General features: G+C 39.0%; 1 protein-coding gene across 1 annotated transcript in view; it reads right to left on the bottom strand.

Moving 5' to 3' along the window:
* Positions 1–7,762, bottom strand: part of RABGAP1 (RAB GTPase activating protein 1) — a 210,514-nt gene that overhangs the window by 198,803 nt on the left and 3,949 nt on the right. The window contains exon 2 of the mRNA XM_006158213.3: positions 3,895–4,023. The gene's annotated coding sequence lies outside the window, so the exon portion shown is untranslated. The remainder of the gene's footprint in view (positions 1–3,894; positions 4,024–7,762) is intronic.

Below are 7,762 nucleotides of genomic sequence, written 5' to 3'. Positions count from 1 at the left end.
CCCTTTCTTTATTCAAATGACATGTAATTATTTCCTGGTATATGAGTCATCTACAATGTTTTCCGGTGGATATTGTATCCAAATCAACCAGAGAACATGCAATAAATAATCTGTGTTCTGTTATAGTACCTCTTTTGTCTATTACAAAAGACCTGGCTGCACCCCTGCAGGAAAAGTTTTCTTTTTTCCTTATACAATTATATAACCTACAACCACTTTTAAAGTATCCACATACAGTATTAGGAAGGAAGGAAAATCACTTTGACAAAAACATATTTTAATATTTTGGTGGCCATACTTTCATGCATTTCTTTATTCTTATGTACACTTCATGTATATATAAAAATTTTAACATACAATTATTTTTTTTATTTCTTCGACAAGACGGTGAGCGAGGGAGACAGCTAGACAGGGAACCCAACAAGGTCTTCACACCACAATAAAACCCCAATTTCTGCTGGCCCAGATCATGAGCAGTGACCAGCATGCTCAGTAAGATCTGGGGATTCAAATCTGGGACCTTTTCCATATGGGTCTAACTGTGCCACCACCTGGCCCCAACACAAATTTTTCAGGTAAAATTTTATTAGATGTCAGAACAATATACCTTGGAGAAAAACTGAAAAGCTAAAAAACAAACAAACAAACAAAAAACTAAAAACATCACAATCCCACTACCAGTATCTAAATCAAATATTTTGTTAACCAATTTATGTTCGTCAACAACTACCACTCCCAAATCATTATCCAACCCAAGACCACATATAACATCTGGTTATGACCCTTACTTATTTTCATGTTTTTCTTTTGACAAGGTCCCTATGTTGCCCACGCAGGTTGTAAGCTTCCAATCTTCCTGTCTCAGCCTTGAGGTTAGCTAGGAACACAAGCTGCTAGAGTAGACTGAGAAAGGAACCCAAGCCTCACATATGGTCTCAGCCTACAGAGTGACAGTGTCATCCAGGACAGGCTACCAAACTGGGCCATTATATCTTTTCAATCATGGAACTTAAGAAAAAAACAGAAAAACTCCTTACAGACATCAGATCAACTGAAGTACAAAGTTCCTGGATATGAACAATTGTTGTCTCAAGAAGACAGAGTTTATTCTTCTAAGTTTCCATTTCCTGCAACCTGGAAGTTCTGGCTGATGGATCAGTGGATTCAAGTCAAATACTTCAGAGCAGTATATCATGTGATATGTTATACTTCATGTTTCATTATATTAGATAGAACAATATTGGATCTAACATAATGATGCTAATGTTGACCACTGAATTTGTGATGACATGTGTTCTGTTTGAGTCCATTTTTTAAAAAGAATTATTTTATTTAACTTTATTTATTTATTTATTTAAATTTAACCAGAGGGGGACAGAGTGATAGAGAGAGAGCAAGTGAGAAAGCAAGTCGCCAGGTCTGGGAATCAAACTGTGGTCTACCAGGTGGGAGTCCAGTGGCCTTAAACACCATGCCACCTGCTGGACCCCCATTGTTTTTTTAAGAGATATTTGCTATAGGGTGCATGCACTTGCAGGAGAGTCAGAAAAAGAGACTGAGAAAGTGAGAAATCACACCCCCCCACCCCCCCAGGGAGGATGGCTGCAATCCTTTCTCCTCCATTATCCTTTCAGGATTTTGAACACACACACACATTCACCTGGCCTGAGTTTGAAGCCACTGGGTTCAAGACTCAAACCATAGTTGGCCATATGGAAGTTCAGAGCCTTCACCACCACACTGCCTGCTTGCCTCATTTGAGTTCACTTTAAAAACTGATTTTTATGATCTATTTCATTGCCTACCAATGCCATATATTAGAAGATGATTATCCCTTATCTGAAATGCTTGGGACTAGAAGTGTTACAGATTTCAGAGTTTAAATTTTTTTTTTTGTATTTTTGGAATATCAGCATATATATAAAGACCACTCTTAGGGATGGGAACCAAGCATAAATAAAAAATTCACATATACCTACACACTTAATCTGAAGGTAATTTTTAAAATATATATTTATTCAATTTCATTTATTCATTCATTTATTTCAATTTGACCAGAGAGAGAGAGACACAGGAAAGAGAGGCAAAGTGAGAAACCAAGCCAACAGGTCTGGGATTCAAAGAATGGTTGGCCATGTGGGAGTGTCCCGTGCCTTAACCACCATGCCACCTGCTGGATCTCACTGAAAGTAATTTTTTACCATACTTTTATATTGCAGCATTTTGACTATGACTTGTCACATGAAGTGACAATATTTTCCACTTGTGTGACATCGGTGCTCAGCAACTTTTGGATTTTGAAGCATTTCATACTTCTGATTTGCAGATAAGGGGTTAAACCTATCTATCTTATTCCAGTCACAGAAAACTAACTTTGGCTTCCAAATATCCTCTCAACTTTTTTCAGCAGGTGGCTTTGTATCTCAGAACATATGATTGCAGTACATTGCAGAACATGGGGTTGCTATGAAAGAAAGCAAAGTAGTAAAATGTAACCAGAATGCAAAGATTCTTTATAGCTAACATAAGGAAACTGAAGTTCAATCTATAGACACAGAAATAGCCTTGGATATTTTGAAGGGTAGTGACAATATCAGATTTGATTTAGTTTTTCATATCACTCTGGTAAGACTAGAGCAGAAAAAAGAAATAGCTTGAAAGATGTCTAGGATCAGGAAGGCTTGAATTAAAGAAGTTGAAAGGAAAAAAGGAACCAGGGTTCAAGAGGTATTTTTAAAAAGAAATACTTTAGGTTCACTGATTCTTCTGCTTGCTGAGCTCTGCTTTAGACCCCTCTAATGAATTTCTCATTTCAATTACTATATTTTTTTCAACGCCAGAATTTCATTCTGGTGACTTTTTATAATTTGTATCGTTAGGATCAGCCCACAACATGGTGGTTAAGGTGGCTGGATCTTATATGGCTGACCAGGTGGTCTGAGTCTTACAGTTTCTGTTGATTTATTTTGATTTTTTAAATGGTGCATACTTTCTTGTTACTTTGTTATGTCCTGTGATTTTTTTTTTTTTTTTAATGATGTTGTTGTTGAAAACTGGGTATATGGGACCAGTTCCATGACATGGTGGTTTAGGCAGTCAGATCCCACAGGGTCAAAGATATGGCTTGAATTATGACCCAGGAGCATGAAAAACACACCAGGTACATGTGCATGTGTGCCCCCAATCCAGACAGTGTGGAGAAACTGGGGAGAAGGGATTGCAGCAAGATCATATCCTGCAGGGGGGAGGGTGCTTTCTCACTCTCCCTATTTTTCTCTGTGTCTCTTGAAGTACTGGTACCTTCAAGCAAATTAAAAATAAGAAAAAAAAAAAAACTGGATTATTTTAATCTTATAATATAACGAGTCAGATTATCCCTTTACTCCCAATTGCTGCTTATGTTGGTGTTTTTAATTTTCCCTGTGCTATGGATCAGGATTTACTTAAGATGAAAGTTTAAGGTCTTCTCAGACCTTTCTAAGCCTGTGTCTTTCCTTGGTTAATATGCAGTAGCTTTTCATTTTCCCTTCTAGCTCCCATTTAAGAGGCTGCTTTTAAATACCCTAACCCTTAAATGTCTAGCTCCCAAATGGGGTAAAAGAGAAACAAACAAAATGGGTGCTGTTCTTTACAACCTTGGAGGCTGGTTCAATAAGTAGGGGTTGAAACAATGGCAGTTACTTCTGTGCCTGCACCTCAAGTTATCAAATAAGCAATCAGTGATCAGAACACAGATAGTCAGTATTTGTAGAACAAAGTTCTTATTGCCAGTCTTGGCTCCAGCAAACCACCCTAGGAATGTGGAACATCTGCCTGCCACAAGGTTGGTAGACAGGGAATAGGTAGCTACTATCACACTAAAGGCTGACAGTGTCTATAGTTAATCTAATTTACCTTCTAAGCTTTCCCCCTGGAAGATGCAAGCATTCAGAGTCCAAAGTTTCAAAATAGGTACTTCAGAGTTTATGCCAGTACAGTTGTTGTCTGGATGAAGAGAAGGATTCTTTGTTCTTCCTACTCCATCTGAGAAACAGAAAGGAAAACAAAATGAAGAAAAGTAAACAATACAGACTGTAAGGTACCTGTGGGGCATCATCAAGAGGGCAAACTTATGAATTGTGGGAGTTCCAAAGAGAAAAGACAGAGAAAGGACAGAAAGTATATTTGTGAAAATAATGGGCAAAAATGTCTCAAATCCTGAATGATACAGGATACAAGCTAAGAAAGCAAGAAGTAGAGAATACTTAAGAGAAACCAATCTAGACCACACACATTATAAACTGTTAAAAGCCAAAGAAAAGAAAACTTTAAAAGCAGCAGGAGGGAAGCATCCTGTCACATACTAGGGATCCTCAATAAGATTACAGACTAATCATGGCACCAGCAGGTGGCATAATGGTTGTGGCTGGACTCCCATGTAGTTGACCACAGTTCAAGCCCTGGAACCTGTGGCTTAAACTCACATCAGGTGCACGTGTATGCACACCCCAAATCCAGAGAGGAGCAAAGAGGGGAAGGGATTGTGGTGTGGCTATCCCCTCTGGGGGTGGTTTCTCGCTTTCTGTCTCCGACTCTCCTGCAAGCAAAAATCTCTCTTAATAAAAAAAAAGGGACCAGCAGATGGTGTAATGGTTACGTCACTGGACTCCCAGGTCATCAACTGTGGTTCAAGTCCCGGACCCAGTGGCTTAAAACTCACACCAAGTGCATGTGCGTGCAAGCCCAAGATCACAGGAGGAGAATGGAAGAGAAGAGACTGCAGTGTGGCCATTCCCCCCTTGGGAAGTTAATTCTCACTCTGTCTCTCTATCTGCCTCTGTCTCTCCAGCAAATGTATTGGACCCTACTGCAAAAAACTCTCTTTAAAAAACTATATATATATATATATATACACCAATATCCACGGTTCAAGTCCCAGACCCGGTGGCTTAAACTCACGCCGGGCGTGTGTGCGTGCATGCCAAAGATCCCGAGAGGAGAATGGAGAAGAAGGGATTGCGGCATGGCCATACCCCTGGGGAGTGATTTCTCGTGTTCTGTCTCTCTGTCTGTCTGGCGAACGCACGCACCCTATAACAAAAACCTCTCCAAACAAACAAACAAACAGAAACTATATATATACCAATCTCTAATCTGAAACCTTGTAAGTCAAAGGAAAAAAACTGACATATTCAAAGTGCTAAAGGAAAAAAATGTGTCAATGATAAACTCTCTATCTGCAAAACTGTCCTTCAAAAATGAGGGAGAAATTAAAAGACTCCTAATAAGCAAAAGCCAAGCAAGTTCACTACCACTGAACTTGACACAAAACCTTCATGAAATACTAAAAAAATCTTTCAGGTTGAAATGAAAGGACATTCAACAGTAACTCTAAGCCATATGGAGAAATATAGATCTCTGGTAAACATAAACACTAAATGAGATTCCCATGGTAACCCAAAGAAAGTATCTATAGAATATACACAAAAGGAAATGAGAGGGGAAGTAAATGTTTTCGTGACAGAAAAATCAACTAAACAAAATAGAGAAAAACGTGTACTTTTAAAAAATAACAAAATGGGGGCCGGCAGGTGGCATGGTAGTTAAGCTGGCTAGATTCTCACATGGCTGATCATGGTTCGAGTCCCGGATCTGGCAGCTTGTTTTTCCTGTTACTTATTTCTTTTTGTCTCTCTCTGGTCAACTTCAAAAAGAGAAAATAAAATAATGACAATGAAAAATAATTAAATAATTATTTAAAAAATAGTAAAATCAAAGATAAAAGTCCTTCCTTATCGATAATCATTTTAAACGTGACTGATTTAATTCTCTAGTCAAAAGATAGACGTGGACAAATGGATTAAAAAATTAGATCCAGGATCAGCAAATAGTGTAACGGTTACATCACTGGACTCCCACGTAGCTGATCAAGGTTCGAGTCCTGGACCCAGTGGCTTAAAACTCACACCAGGCACGTGTGCGCGTGTGCCCAAAATCCCAAGAGGAGAGTGGAGGAGAAGGGAATGCAGCATGGCCATCCTCCTGGGTGGTGATTTCTCACTTTCTGTCTCTGGCAAGTGCATGCACCCTACAGCAAAAAATCTCTCTTAAAAAAAAAAAAAAAAGTGATGGATCCAGGTCACCCCAGTAGCACAGCAATTAAGCTGTATGGAGGAAACTGAATTCTATATGGCTGACCATGTTTCAGGTCCAGCCCTCCAGCCCCAGTAGTCTGAAAAATTCATTGAGCACATGTGCCCAGGATTGTGACAGGATGGAAAACTGGAAGAAAATGGATTGCAGCATGACTATGCCTTGTTGCAGGGTGCTTCCTTGTCAGTCTCTCTTTCTCATTCATACACCCTCTGGCATTAAAATACATGTGTCTATATGTATATGTGTATACATATTATATACACATATATGATAACATATATGTACAAATTACATGCATGTGTATACATATTTTATATATATGTATATATATATATCACATGTATGCGATCTAACTATATACTATCTACAGGAGATCAACTTTAGATTTAAAGACACAAATTGCAAGAGAAAAAATAGAAAAAGATATTCCATGCAAATAGTTAACAAAAGAGCTGGAGTGGTTATATGAAGGTTAGAAAAAAACAGACTTTAAATTTTAAAAACATTACAAGAGACAAACTATTACATATTAATAAAAGGTGCAATAGAGGAAGATTACATAAAAATTATAAATATTTGGAGCCAGCAAGTGGTGTACTGGTTAGGGAGGGTCCTGCACTCCCACGTAGTCGACCACGGTTCAAGTTCTGGACCCAGTGGTTTGAAACTCACACAGGTGTTGACTGCCGTTCGAGTCCTGGACCTAGTGGCTTAAAACTCACACCGGGCATGTGTGTGCATGCATGTCCAAAATCCCAAGAGGAGAATGGAAGAGGAGAGATTGTGGTGTGGCCATACCCCCAAGGGGTGATTTCTTGCTTTCTTTCTCTCTTTCTCTCTCTCTCTTCCTGGCAAGAGCAAGCACCCTTATAGCAAAAATCTGTCTCTTAAGAAATTACACATATTTACATTGCTAGTAATAAACTCTCAAAATACATAAACCCAAAATTGACAGCACTGGGGCCAGCAGGTAGCATGATAATTAAGGTAACGAATTCCTACATGGCCGACAGCATGGTTTGAGTCCCAGACCTAGAGGTTTGAAAATCATGCCAGGTGCATGTGAATGCATGACCAAAATTCCAAGAGAATGGAGAAAATGTATTACAGTGTGGCCAATCCCCTTAGAGGGTGATTTCTTACTTTCTCTCTCTCCTTATCTCTCTCCAATTAGGCACGTACACCACATGACAAAAATCTAAAAAAGAAAATAAAAGTGGTGCCAGCAGGTGGCATGGTGGTTAAGGTACTAGACTCCTACATGTCCAACTGCAGTTCAAGTCCCAGACCTGGTGGCTTGAAAATTATACCAGGCACATGTGTATACCTGCCCAAAAATCCCAGGAGGAGAGTGCAGGAGAAGGTATTGTGGCATGGCCATCATTCTACCCTCCCACCTCCAACTGCCATTATGCACCCTTCTCTCCAGTGAGTACATGTACCCTTTGACAAAATCCTTTAAAAAAAAAAGAAAAGAATGTCTCAATAGACCCCTAACAATTAAGAGATTGTATTGGTAATTAAAACTCCCAATAAGGAAAAATCCTGCATCACATGGTTCACCAGTTAATTCTACTACATTTTTAAGGAAGGTTTAACAACAATCTTTCTCAATCTCTTGCAAAAA

This window comes from Tupaia chinensis, unplaced genomic scaffold (assembly GCF_000334495.1).
Source record: "Tupaia chinensis unplaced genomic scaffold, TupChi_1.0 Scaffold000575_1, whole genome shotgun sequence".
In the NCBI taxonomy this organism is placed as follows: domain Eukaryota; kingdom Metazoa; phylum Chordata; class Mammalia; order Scandentia; family Tupaiidae; genus Tupaia; species Tupaia belangeri.
This window is presented reverse-complemented; position numbering and strand designations above follow the sequence as displayed.